At 57.1% G+C, this 12,500-nt stretch overlaps 2 non-coding genes and 1 pseudogene across 2 annotated transcripts; all 3 read left to right on the top strand.

The window, feature by feature from the left end:
• The first annotated feature begins 4,644 nt into the window (after window positions 1-4,644).
• LOC124574472 lies at window positions 4,645-6,554 on the top strand. Its single transcript, XR_006972294.1, has one exon. It is a non-coding gene; the product is annotated as a small subunit ribosomal RNA (ribosomal RNA).
• Window positions 6,555-6,905: 351 nt separating this feature from the next.
• LOC124574451 lies at window positions 6,906-7,060 on the top strand. The gene has a single exon (XR_006972275.1). It is a non-coding gene; the product is annotated as a 5.8S ribosomal RNA (ribosomal RNA).
• A 188-nt stretch (window positions 7,061-7,248) lies between these two features.
• The window catches only part of LOC124574431, a 7,286-nt pseudogene continuing 2,034 nt past the window's right edge, over window positions 7,249-12,500 (top strand).

A 12,500-nucleotide genomic window follows, 5' to 3' on the forward strand; every position in this document is an offset into this window, starting at 1 on the left:
CCCCCACCCCAGACATGTGACGTCACACCATCGGTATTGACGACTAGACTGATTCCTTATAATCATTTGCCATACACCGGTGGAAGCTGCCGAGACGAGTAACTACATAGCGGGCTCGCCGTGTCACTAATGTACAGAGATACAACAGTTTCGACTGGAACCGGATTAAACGTATACACGGCGCTGATTAGTAATAGATAGAGCCATCAGAATACAGATAATGTATACAACTGTCCGTATACATGCTGAAAGACTCTGCTCACAATCACAACCACACGTCAGCCACACACCCTTATCACGCACTACTCTCTGCCTGTAACACGCACACAGACAATATGTAAGCACCAGCATGGAACAACACCCAGTGCATCCTCTCCGCCACATTAGACAATCCACACTGTCATAACCAGACTGGGAGGTCCACTCAGAAAACAGAATATCCCACCCACCCGACAACCACCATTGCTCAGCCAAGCCACCAACACCCACACATGTCCTACACAGGGGTGCACCCAACATCACAATACTGCCTCCTCTCACAGCACACAAACAATGGCAGGAATGAAAGACACAGGTCTGCCACAAGCATGGAATGAGAGCGCCGCCTGTCATGAGCCAAAGGTGCATCCTGACGTGGCAAATCAGATGATGCCGCAGGCATCCACTTACTATAATCACAATCAACAAACCGGCCGCCCCGCCCCGCCCCCCATTAAACCTTTCCTTACAACAATGTGTACCTTAACCTAACCTATATCGTACCGTAACCTAACCTATATCGTACCGTAACCTAACCTATGTCGTACCGTAACCTAACCTATGTCGTACCGTAACCTAACCTATGTCGTACCGTAACCTAACCTATGTCGTACCGTAACCTAACCTATGTCGTACCGTAACCTAACCTATGTCGTACCGTAACCTAACCTATGTCGTACCGTAACCTAACCTATGTCGTACCGTAACCTAACCTATGTCGTACCTTAACCTAACCTATGTCGTACCTTAACCTAACCTATGTCGTACCTTAACCTAACCTATGTCGTACCTTAACCTAACCTATGTCGTACCTTAACCTAACCTATGTCGTACCTTAACCTAACCTATGTCGTACCTTAACCTAACCTATGTCGTACCTTAACCTAACCTATGTCGTACCTTAACCTAACCTATGTCGTACCTTAACCTAACCTATGTCGTACCTTAACCTAACCTATGTCGTACCTTAACCTAACCTATGTCGTACCTTAACCTAACCTATGTCGTACCTTAACCTAACCTATGTCGTACCTTAACCTAACCTATGTCGTACCTTAACCTAACCTATGTCGTACCTTAACCTAACCTATGTCGTACCTTAACCTAACCTATGTCGTACCTTAACCTAACCTATGTCGTACCTTAACCTAACCTATGTCGTACCTTAACCTAACCTATGTCGTACCTTAACCTAACCTATGTCGTACCTTAACCTAACCTATGTCGTACCTTAACCTAACCTATGTCGTACCTTAACCTAACCTATGTCGTACCTTAACCTAACCTATGTCGTACCTTAACCTAACCTATGTCGTACCTTAACCTAACCTATGTCGTACCTTAACCTAACCTATGTCGTACCTTAACCTAACCTATGTCGTACCTTAACCTAACCTATGTCGTACCTTAACCTAACCTATGTCGTACCTTAACCTAACCTATGTCGTACCTTAACCTAACCTGTATTGCGCCTTAACCTAACCTGTATTGCGCCTTAACCTAACCTGTATTGCGCCTTAACGTAACCTGTATTGCGCCTTAACGTAACCTGTATTGCGCCTTAACGTAACCTGTATTGCGCCTTAACGTAACCTGTATTGCGCCTTAACGTAACCTGTATTGCGCCTTAACGTAACCTGTATTGCGCCTTAACGTAACCTGTATTGCGCCTTAACGTAACCTGTATTGCGCCTTAACGTAACCTGTATTGCGCCTTAACGTAACCTGTATTGCGCCTTAACGTAACCTGTATTGCGCCTTAACGTAACCTGTATTGCGCCTTAACGTAACCTGTATTGCGCCTTAACGTAACCTGTATTGCGCCTTAACGTAACCTGTATTGCGCCTTAACGTAACCTGTATTGCGCCTTAACGTAACCTGTATTGCGCCTTAACGTAACCTGTATTGCGCCTTAACGTAACCTGTATTGCGCCTTAACGTAACCTGTATTGCGCCTTAACGTAACCTGTATTGCGCCTTAACGTAACCTGTATTGCGCCTTAACGTAACCTGCATTGCGCCTTAACGTAACCTGCATTGCGCCTTAACGTAACCTGTATTGCGCCTTAACGTAACCTGTATTGCGCCTTAACGTAACCTGTATTGCGCCTTAACGTAACCTGTATTGCGCCTTAACGTAACCTGTATTGCGCCTTAACGTAACCTGTATTGCGCCTTAACGTAACCGATATTGCGCCTTAACGTAACCTATATTGCGCCGTAACGTAACCTATATTGCGCCGTAACGTAACCCACATTGCCCCTTAACGTAACCCACATTGCCCCTTAACGTAACCCACATTGCCCCTTAACGTAACCCAACACACGTTGGGCCTTAACCCAACACACGTTGGGCCTTAACCCAACACACGTTGGGCCTTAACCCAACACACGTTGGGCCTTAACCCAACACACGTTGGGCCTTAACCCAACACACGTTGGGCCTTAACCCAACACACGTTGGGCCTTAACCCAACACACGTTGGGCCTTAACCCAACACACGTTGGGCCTTAACCCAACACACGTTGGGCCTTAACCCAACACACGTTGGGCCTTAACCCAACACACGTTGGGCCTTAACCCAACACACGTTGGGCCTTAACCCAACACACGTTGGGCCTTAACCCAACACACGTTGGGCCTTAACCCAACACACGTTGGGCCTTAACCTGCTCTGTAATTGTCATACGACGCGTTAAATTAGTGTAGTGTTGCCTAACTGCAACCCCCGCAATATAGTTTGCTACTCGCACTGCCCGGTCCCCAGTGTATCGCTTCATGTTAAACACCTTGCAGCTATACACTGTAATGTGGATGGCAGCAGGACGTACATGCTCAATGCCCTTTGCAGTTGTTCATTGGCATTTGCAGTTGTTCATTGGCATTCGCATGTGCGAAGCACTTAGCCTACGCTGTGGTACGGCCTGTGTCAACTGTCCGCTGATGTTGTACGTCCAAATCACACACTGTACTGCACATTGGTCCTCATGTACTGAATGATACATCGTGGTACATGTGACCGTACAACGACTGCGCCAACAACGGCGAACCATGCGGTCCAAATGTTGTGCACTCAGCTACGTGTCGTCTCCCTATAAGAGCTGGATTGCAGTGTGGTATGCCCTGGATGGCGATCAGCATGAGCCGTCTGTTGATGTAGTGGCGCGTGTTGTCAGACGTAGTCGTCTCTTCTCACACACCGTGATAGCATGGTGCACTGCGTTCCACATCTGCGACATGCGACAGAGGCCGGTTGACAGTCGTTCGCGCAATGGACATCGCATACGTACGGGGGCCACCTTCCACGTGTTCGCGAAGCGTGCACATGTTGTTGCGTGTATGTGGGCAGACATAGTGTGTCGTGACACCTGACACAGGCATGCAACAATCGTTGAATTTGCAAATGGCGATGGACGCCTACGTTTGCTGGTGACGTTATGCAAATGAACAACTGGTAAACCGTTGTGGTGCGGTTGTTCTCGCTAGAGGTGAATCAGTGATGGCGACGATCGGTTGAGCTACCAACCGGTTGTTCCAGCGATACCCACCATGCCCACGAACGTGAATGGCATCTGGGTGTGAAGCGATACGCGGCGGTGGCTGGGTGGGACCGTCCCCGGCCGGTGAGGGGGGGCCTCCCGGCGTGCTGGCCGCGCGGTGCGTGGGCGCACGCGCTACAGCCGGCTGGTGGGGGCGGCCAGTGGCAGGCGCGCCGGCCGACGGAGGCGGCAGGCGGCGCAGCTGCGCGCCGGCGCACCCTGCACGCGGCGCCGTGCGGCCAAAGTAGGTCCTCGCGGGCCCGGTGCGAAGCGCGGTGGACATCTGCAGTGTGCTGGTCCGATTGAGGACTGTGTGCGCTGAGGATGCGCCGCCGCCCGGCGCTCGGCGCCGCGACGCCGTCTGCTGCTCGGTCGCCTCTGCGGTTCTCGCAGGTGGTTTGTATCGCAGCTGTGCGGACGTGTTGGCGCGTGCGCTGTGCTGGGAGAGTTCGCTTCGGCACCCAAGTGGGGCTTTTGTCCTTCTGTGGCGCTGGCGTTGGAGCTGCCGGTCACCGTAGGTGGCGCGTGTTGTCTCCCGCCGGCAATGCCACGACAGCACGCTCCCGGGCCTCTGTCGGCAGCGGCAAGCTCAGTTGGGAGCACGGGTGGTCGCACCTAAAGCGTCTACTCGCCAAACTCCGGGCGATTGCGCCTCTCTCGAACCCGACCAAGTACTTAGGACGGCGCTGCGCCCCGCCGGGACCTGAGAGGGTTTCGAGGTGTATTGTGCAGGGGAGCTCAGCCTCCTCCTGTTTGCAGAATAATTGAGCGGACGCTTGCGTGTTCGCGCGGGCCCCCGGGACACACTCCCGGGCGGCCGGCTGCTCAGCTCTAGTTGACGCAGCTCCCTGGTTGATCCTGCCAGTAGTCATATGCTTGTCTCAAAGATTAAGCCATGCATGTCTCAGTACAAGCCGCATTAAGGTGAAACCGCGAATGGCTCATTAAATCAGTTATGGTTCCTTAGATCGTACCCACGTTACTTGGATAACTGTGGTAATTCTAGAGCTAATACATGCAAACAGAGTCCCGACCAGAGATGGAAGGGACGCTTTTATTAGATCAAAACCAATCGGTCGGCTCGTCCGGTCCGTTTGCCTTGGTGACTCTGAATAACTTTGGGCTGATCGCACGGTCCTCGTACCGGCGACGCATCTTTCAAATGTCTGCCTTATCAACTGTCGATGGTAGGTTCTGCGCCTACCATGGTTGTAACGGGTAACGGGGAATCAGGGTTCGATTCCGGAGAGGGAGCCTGAGAAACGGCTACCACATCCAAGGAAGGCAGCAGGCGCGCAAATTACCCACTCCCGGCACGGGGAGGTAGTGACGAAAAATAACGATACGGGACTCATCCGAGGCCCCGTAATCGGAATGAGTACACTTTAAATCCTTTAACGAGTATCTATTGGAGGGCAAGTCTGGTGCCAGCAGCCGCGGTAATTCCAGCTCCAATAGCGTATATTAAAGTTGTTGCGGTTAAAAAGCTCGTAGTTGGATTTGTGTCCCACGCTGTTGGTTCACCGCCCGTCGGTGTTTAACTGGCATGTATCGTGGGACGTCCTGCCGGTGGGGCGAGCCGAAGGCGTGCGACGCGCCTCGTGCGTGCTCGTGCGTCCCGAGGCGGACCCCGTTGCAATCCTACCAGGGTGCTCTTGAGTGAGTGTCTCGGTGGGCCGGCACGTTTACTTTGAACAAATTAGAGTGCTTAAAGCAGGCAAGCCCGCCTGAATACTGTGTGCATGGAATAATGGAATAGGACCTCGGTTCTATTTTGTTGGTTTTCGGAACCCGAGGTAATGATTAATAGGGACAGGCGGGGGCATTCGTATTGCGACGTTAGAGGTGAAATTCTTGGATCGTCGCAAGACGAACAGAAGCGAAAGCATTTGCCAAGTATGTTTTCATTAATCAAGAACGAAAGTTAGAGGTTCGAAGGCGATCAGATACCGCCCTAGTTCTAACCATAAACGATGCCAGCCAGCGATCCGCCGCAGTTCCTCCGATGACTCGGCGGGCAGCCTCCGGGAAACCAAAGCTTTTGGGTTCCGGGGGAAGTATGGTTGCAAAGCTGAAACTTAAAGGAATTGACGGAAGGGCACCACCAGGAGTGGAGCCTGCGGCTTAATTTGACTCAACACGGGAAACCTCACCAGGCCCGGACACCGGAAGGATTGACAGATTGATAGCTCTTTCTTGATTCGGTGGGTGGTGGTGCATGGCCGTTCTTAGTTGGTGGAGCGATTTGTCTGGTTAATTCCGATAACGAACGAGACTCTAGCCTGCTAACTAGTCGCGTGACATCCTTCGTGCTGTCAGCGATTACTTTTCTTCTTAGAGGGACAGGCGGCTTCTAGCCGCACGAGATTGAGCAATAACAGGTCTGTGATGCCCTTAGATGTTCTGGGCCGCACGCGCGCTACACTGAAGGAATCAGCGTGTCTTCCTAGGCCGAAAGGTCGGGGTAACCCGCTGAACCTCCTTCGTGCTAGGGATTGGGGCTTGCAATTGTTCCCCATGAACGAGGAATTCCCAGTAAGCGCGAGTCATAAGCTCGCGTTGATTACGTCCCTGCCCTTTGTACACACCGCCCGTCGCTACTACCGATTGAATGATTTAGTGAGGTCTTCGGACTGGTACGCGGCATTGACTCTGTCGTTGCCGATGCTACCGGAAAGATGACCAAACTTGATCATTTAGAGGAAGTAAAAGTCGTAACAAGGTTTCCGTAGGTGAACCTGCGGAAGGATCATTACCGACTAGACTGCATGTCGTTCGATGTGCGTGTCGTGTCGCGCAACACGCTACCTGTACGGCTCGCAGTAGCCGTGCGCCGCGTGCGGAACCACGCGTGCTTCTCAAAACTAACGCCAATGTTGTGTGGTACGAGCGCTGAAGCGCTGGAGCGGCTGGCCTGCGGCACCTGGCGCCTGGCGCCGGTTTTGAATGACTTTCGCCCGACTGCCTGTCCGCTCCGGTGTGGAGCCGTACGACGCCCATCGGCCGTGAGGCCGTTGGACACAGAACGCTTGAACAGGGGCCGCCACACGCCTACGTCCCGCCTATGCAACTGTCTTGAAAGAGACAGTGGAAACTAAGAAAAGATCACCCAGGACGGTGGATCACTCGGCTCGTGGGTCGATGAAGAACGCAGCAAATTGCGCGTCGACATGTGAACTGCAGGACACATGAACATCGACGTTTCGAACGCACATTGCGGTCCATGGATTCCGTTCCCGGGCCACGTCTGGCTGAGGGTCGGCTACGTATACTGAAGCGCGCGGCGTTTGCCCCGCTTCGCAGACCTGGGAGCGTCGCGGCCGCCTGTGGGGCCGGCCGCGCCTCCTGAAACGTGCGATGCGCGCCCGTCGCCTGGCGGTTCGCATACCGGTACTTACTCGGTAGCGTGCACAGCCGGCTGGCGGTGTGGCGTGCGACACCTCGTACAACGACCTCAGAGCAGGCGAGACTACCCGCTGAATTTAAGCATATTACTAAGCGGAGGAAAAGAAACTAACAAGGATTCCCCCAGTAGCGGCGAGCGAACAGGGAAGAGTCCAGCACCGAACCCCGCAGGCTGCCGCCTGTCGTGGCATGTGGTGTTTGGGAGGGTCCACTACCCCGACGCCTCGCGCCGAGCCCAAGTCCAACTTGAATGAGGCCACGGCCCGTAGAGGGTGCCAGGCCCGTAGCGGCCGGTGCGAGCGTCGGCGGGACCTCTCCTTCGAGTCGGGTTGCTTGAGAGTGCAGCTCCAAGTGGGTGGTAAACTCCATCTGAGACTAAATATGACCACGAGACCGATAGCGAACAAGTACCGTGAGGGAAAGTTGAAAAGAACTTTGAAGAGAGAGTTCAAAAGTACGTGAAACCGTTCTGGGGTAAACGTGAGAAGTCCGAAAGGTCGAACGGGTGAGATTCACGCCCATCCGGCCACAGGCCTCCGCCCTCGGCAGATGGGGCCGGCCGCCCGCGCGGAGCAATCCGCGGCGGGGTCGTGTCCGGTTGCCTTTCCACTCGCCGCGGGGTGGGGCCGTTCCGGTGTGCGGTGGGCCGCACTTCTCCCCTAGTAGGACGTCGCGACCCGCTGGGTGCCGGCCTACGGCCCGGGTGCGCAGCCTGTCCTTCCGCGGGCCTCGGTTCGCGTCTGTTGGGCAGAGCCCCGGTGTCCCGGCTGGCTGCCCGGCGGTATATCTGGAGGAGTCGATTCGCCCCTTTGGGCGCTCGGGCTCCCGGCAAGCGCGCGCGGTTCTTCCCGGATGACGGACCTACCTGGCCCGGCCCCGGACCCGCGCCGCTGTTGGCTCGGGATGCTCTCGGGCGGAATAATCGCTCCCGTCAGCGGCGCTTCAGCTTTGGACAATTTCACGACCCGTCTTGAAACACGGACCAAGGAGTCTAACATGTGCGCGAGTCATTGGGCTGTACGAAACCTAAAGGCGTAATGAAAGTGAAGGTCTCGCCTTGCGCGGGCCGAGGGAGGATGGGGCTTCCCCGCCCTTCACGGGGCGGCGGCCTCCGCACTCCCGGGGCGTCTCGTCCTCATTGCGAGGTGAGGCGCACCTAGAGCGTACACGTTGGGACCCGAAAGATGGTGAACTATGCCTGGCCAGGACGAAGTCAGGGGAAACCCTGATGGAGGTCCGTAGCGATTCTGACGTGCAAATCGATCGTCGGAGCTGGGTATAGGGGCGAAAGACTAATCGAACCATCTAGTAGCTGGTTCCCTCCGAAGTTTCCCTCAGGATAGCTGGTGCTCGTACGAGTCTCATCCGGTAAAGCGAATGATTAGAGGCCTTGGGGCCGAAACGACCTCAACCTATTCTCAAACTTTAAATGGGTGAGATCTCCGGCTTGCTTGATATGCTGAAGCCGCGAGCAAACGACTCGGATCGGAGTGCCAAGTGGGCCACTTTTGGTAAGCAGAACTGGCGCTGTGGGATGAACCAAACGCCGAGTTAAGGCGCCCGAATCGACGCTCATGGGAAACCATGAAAGGCGTTGGTTGCTTAAGACAGCAGGACGGTGGCCATGGAAGTCGGAATCCGCTAAGGAGTGTGTAACAACTCACCTGCCGAAGCAACTAGCCCTGAAAATGGATGGCGCTGAAGCGTCGTGCCTATACTCGGCCGTCAGTCTGGCAGTCATGGCCGGTCCTTGCGGCCGGCCGCGAAGCCCTGACGAGTAGGAGGGTCGCGGCGGTGGGCGCAGAAGGGTCTGGGCGTGAGCCTGCCTGGAGCCGCCGTCGGTGCAGATCTTGGTGGTAGTAGCAAATACTCCAGCGAGGCCCTGGAGGGCTGACGCGGAGAAGGGTTTCGTGTGAACAGCCGTTGCACACGAGTCAGTCGATCCTAAGCCCTAGGAGAAATCCGATGTTGATGGGGGCCGTCATAGCATGATGCACTTTGTGCTGGCCCCCGTTGGGCGAAAGGGAATCCGGTTCCTATTCCGGAACCCGGCAGCGGAACCGATACAAGTCGGGCCCCTCTTTTAGAGATGCTCGTCGGGGTAACCCAAAAGGACCCGGAGACGCCGTCGGGAGATCGGGGAAGAGTTTTCTTTTCTGCATGAGCGTTCGAGTTCCCTGGAATCCTCTAGCAGGGAGATAGGGTTTGGAACGCGAAGAGCACCGCAGTTGCGGCGGTGTCCCGATCTTCCCCTCGGACCTTGAAAATCCGGGAGAGGGCCACGTGGAGGTGTCGCGCCGGTTCGTACCCATATCCGCAGCAGGTCTCCAAGGTGAAGAGCCTCTAGTCGATAGAATAATGTAGGTAAGGGAAGTCGGCAAATTGGATCCGTAACTTCGGGATAAGGATTGGCTCTGAGGATCGGGGCGTGTCGGGCTTGGTCGGGAAGTGGGTCAGCGCTAACGTGCCGGGCCTGGGCGAGGTGAGTGCCGTAGGGGTGCCGGTAAGTGCGGGCGTTTAGCGCGGGCGTGGTCTGCTCTCGCCGTTGGTTGGCCTCGTGCTGGCCGGCGGTGCAGGATGCGCGCGCCTGCGCGGCGTTCGCGCCCCGGTGCTTCAACCTGCGTGCAGGATCCGAGCTCGGTCCCGTGCCTTGGCCTCCCACGGATCTTCCTTGCTGCGAGGCCGCGTCCGCCTTAGCGTGCTCCTCCGGGGGCGCGCGGGTGCGCGGATTCTCTTCGGCCGCCATTCAACGATCAACTCAGAACTGGCACGGACTGGGGGAATCCGACTGTCTAATTAAAACAAAGCATTGCGATGGCCCTAGCGGGTGTTGACGCAATGTGATTTCTGCCCAGTGCTCTGAATGTCAACGTGAAGAAATTCAAGCAAGCGCGGGTAAACGGCGGGAGTAACTATGACTCTCTTGTCCGCCAATTCATGGAGGCACTTGAGATCGGTCGGGGTGAAGAGCCGGCGTCCCGCCGTGGAGCAGCGAGCTCGCTGCCTGACGCGGGCGAGGCCGCTGCGCCGCCCGTCGACGCAGCCGAGGACTTCGCGGCCGACACCACCGGGCCGCCGCCGGAGGGGCCGACTGACGCCGCCATCTGGGAGCATCTGGCGGGGCTACCTGCTTCCGCCCAGCGTTTCTCTGCCCTGGATCGAGTCATTGGTCTGGGGCGGGGCACGCCGCCCGATGTCATCCTGGGCATGCTCCCGGATGCCCTTGCGTCGGTCGGGTCCAGGGGGGAGAGGTTGATCACCAGGACACAGCGGCCGCGCCAACCATCCAAGCGGCCGCCTGCCGCCCCGCCGCTGCAGAAGCGCAAGCGGCGCCGCTGGGATTACGCGCGGACGCAGGACGCCTTCCGTAGGTCGCGTGCGCGTTGCGTGCGCGGCTTGCTGGACGGCACCCTGCTGCAGCCGCCACCTGACATCCCCGGTCTGCTGGACTTCTGGGCGGACCTCTTCACGAAGAAGCCGATCTCCACCGCCGGCTTCATCCGTGACCGCCTTCTCCCGCACTCGGAGCCTGTCGCTCCTGAGTGCCTATGGGGGCCGGTCACACGTGAGGAGGTCGCTGCTGCCTTGCCGCCCAGGGGATCGGCAGCCGGGCCGGACGGCCTGACTCCAGCGGAGCTGCGGCGCCTGCCGCATGAAGTCCTGGTGAAACTCTTGAACCTCTTCCTCCTGGCCCGCGCCCTCCCCGAGCGTCTGCTTCGCGCCCGGACGTCACTTCTCCCCAAAACGGCTGCACCAACATCCCCCGCTGACTTTCGCCCCATTACGGTCTGCTCGGTGTTGGCGCGGACCTTTCACAAGGTTCTCGCGTCACGCCTGATGCGTGCATGTGCTGTGGACGAACGTCAGCGGGCATTCATCCCCCGGGATGGGATGTTGGAAAACACCTTCATCTTGGACACTGCTCTCACCGACGCAGTCCGCTCCTGTCGCTCTGTTTTTGTGGCATCGATCGACGTCTCTAAAGCGTTCGATTCGGTGGACCATGCCGCCCTCCGCCCCGTGCTGAGGGCTCATGGCCTGCCGGATTGCTTTATTGAGTACGTCGAAAGGTGTTACGAGGGTAGCACGACGGTGATAGCGGGCGGCGCCGACGTGGGCGTGCCCCTGCAGCCGGCTAGGGGTGTGCGTCAGGGTGACCCCCTCTCCCCCCTCCTTTTCAATTTTGCGGTGGACTATGTTTTAAGTCAACTTCCCTCCCACATCGGAGCTCGGATCCTTGGTCGCAGAGTTAACGCTGCGGCCTTCGCAGATGACGTCCTGCTTTTTGCATCGACCGCGAGGGGATTGCAGTCCCTCATCGACGCAGCCGTCGCAGCCCTCGCCCATCTGGGGCTGCAGATCAACGCCCGGAAGTGTTTCACCCTCGCCTTAGTCGCGTCTGGGCGCGACAAGAAGGTGAAGGTCGACGCCGACGTTACCTTCAAAGCGGGCAACGCCACCGTGCCCGCCCTACGTGTGGGTGAAACCTTCCGGTACCTGGGACTGCAATTCTCCACCGCTGGTCGCTGCGTTTTCAACCCACGACGCCACCTGGTGGAGCAGCTGGACGTCATCTCCCGAGCTCCGCTCAAGCCGCAACAGCGCCTCCACGCCCTCACCACCGTACTTCTGCCTGGCCTGTACCATGGGCTGGCCCTCAGCCGCACCCGGGTGGGTGCGTTGAAAGCGGCAGATGTGACCATCCGTGCCGCCGTCAGGAGATGGTTCCGCCTTCCGGCGGACACTCCCCTGGGCTACTTCCACGCTCCTGTAGCCCAGGGTGGCCTCGGCATCCCATCATGCCGATGGATGGGGCCAACACTTCGCCGGTCCCGTCTCCTGGCGCTGAAGAGGATTGGGCCAGCCGCCGACGGTGCAGGCCGGGACGAGGTGCAGCGTGAGATTGAGGCGCTGGAGCGGCATCTTATGTGGGAGGGCCACCTCCTCAAATCGTCGACGCAGGTTGGAGAGATGTGGGCCGCGCGCCTGCACGTTGCCTTTGACGGTGCGGCGCTGTCATCTTCCGCCGCCGTCAAGGGGCAACACCAGTGGGTCGCTGACACCAGTCGCCTGCTATCTGGGCGTAACTTCATCGACGCTCTCCGCGCCCGCATCAACGCCTTCCCCACGAAGGCACGGCGCAGTCGCGGGCGGGAGGCGGACACCAGATGCCGCGCGGGCTGCCAGGCCGTAGAGACCGCCAACCACGTGTTACAGGCTTGCTTCAGGACGCACGGGTCCCGGGTTAAGCGGCATGACGCGATCGTGCGCTATGTCGCCCGTGGACTCGCGCAGA

Source organism: Schistocerca americana, unplaced genomic scaffold, assembly GCF_021461395.2.
Source record: "Schistocerca americana isolate TAMUIC-IGC-003095 unplaced genomic scaffold, iqSchAmer2.1 HiC_scaffold_215, whole genome shotgun sequence".
Lineage (NCBI taxonomy): Eukaryota > Metazoa > Arthropoda > Insecta > Orthoptera > Acrididae > Schistocerca > Schistocerca americana.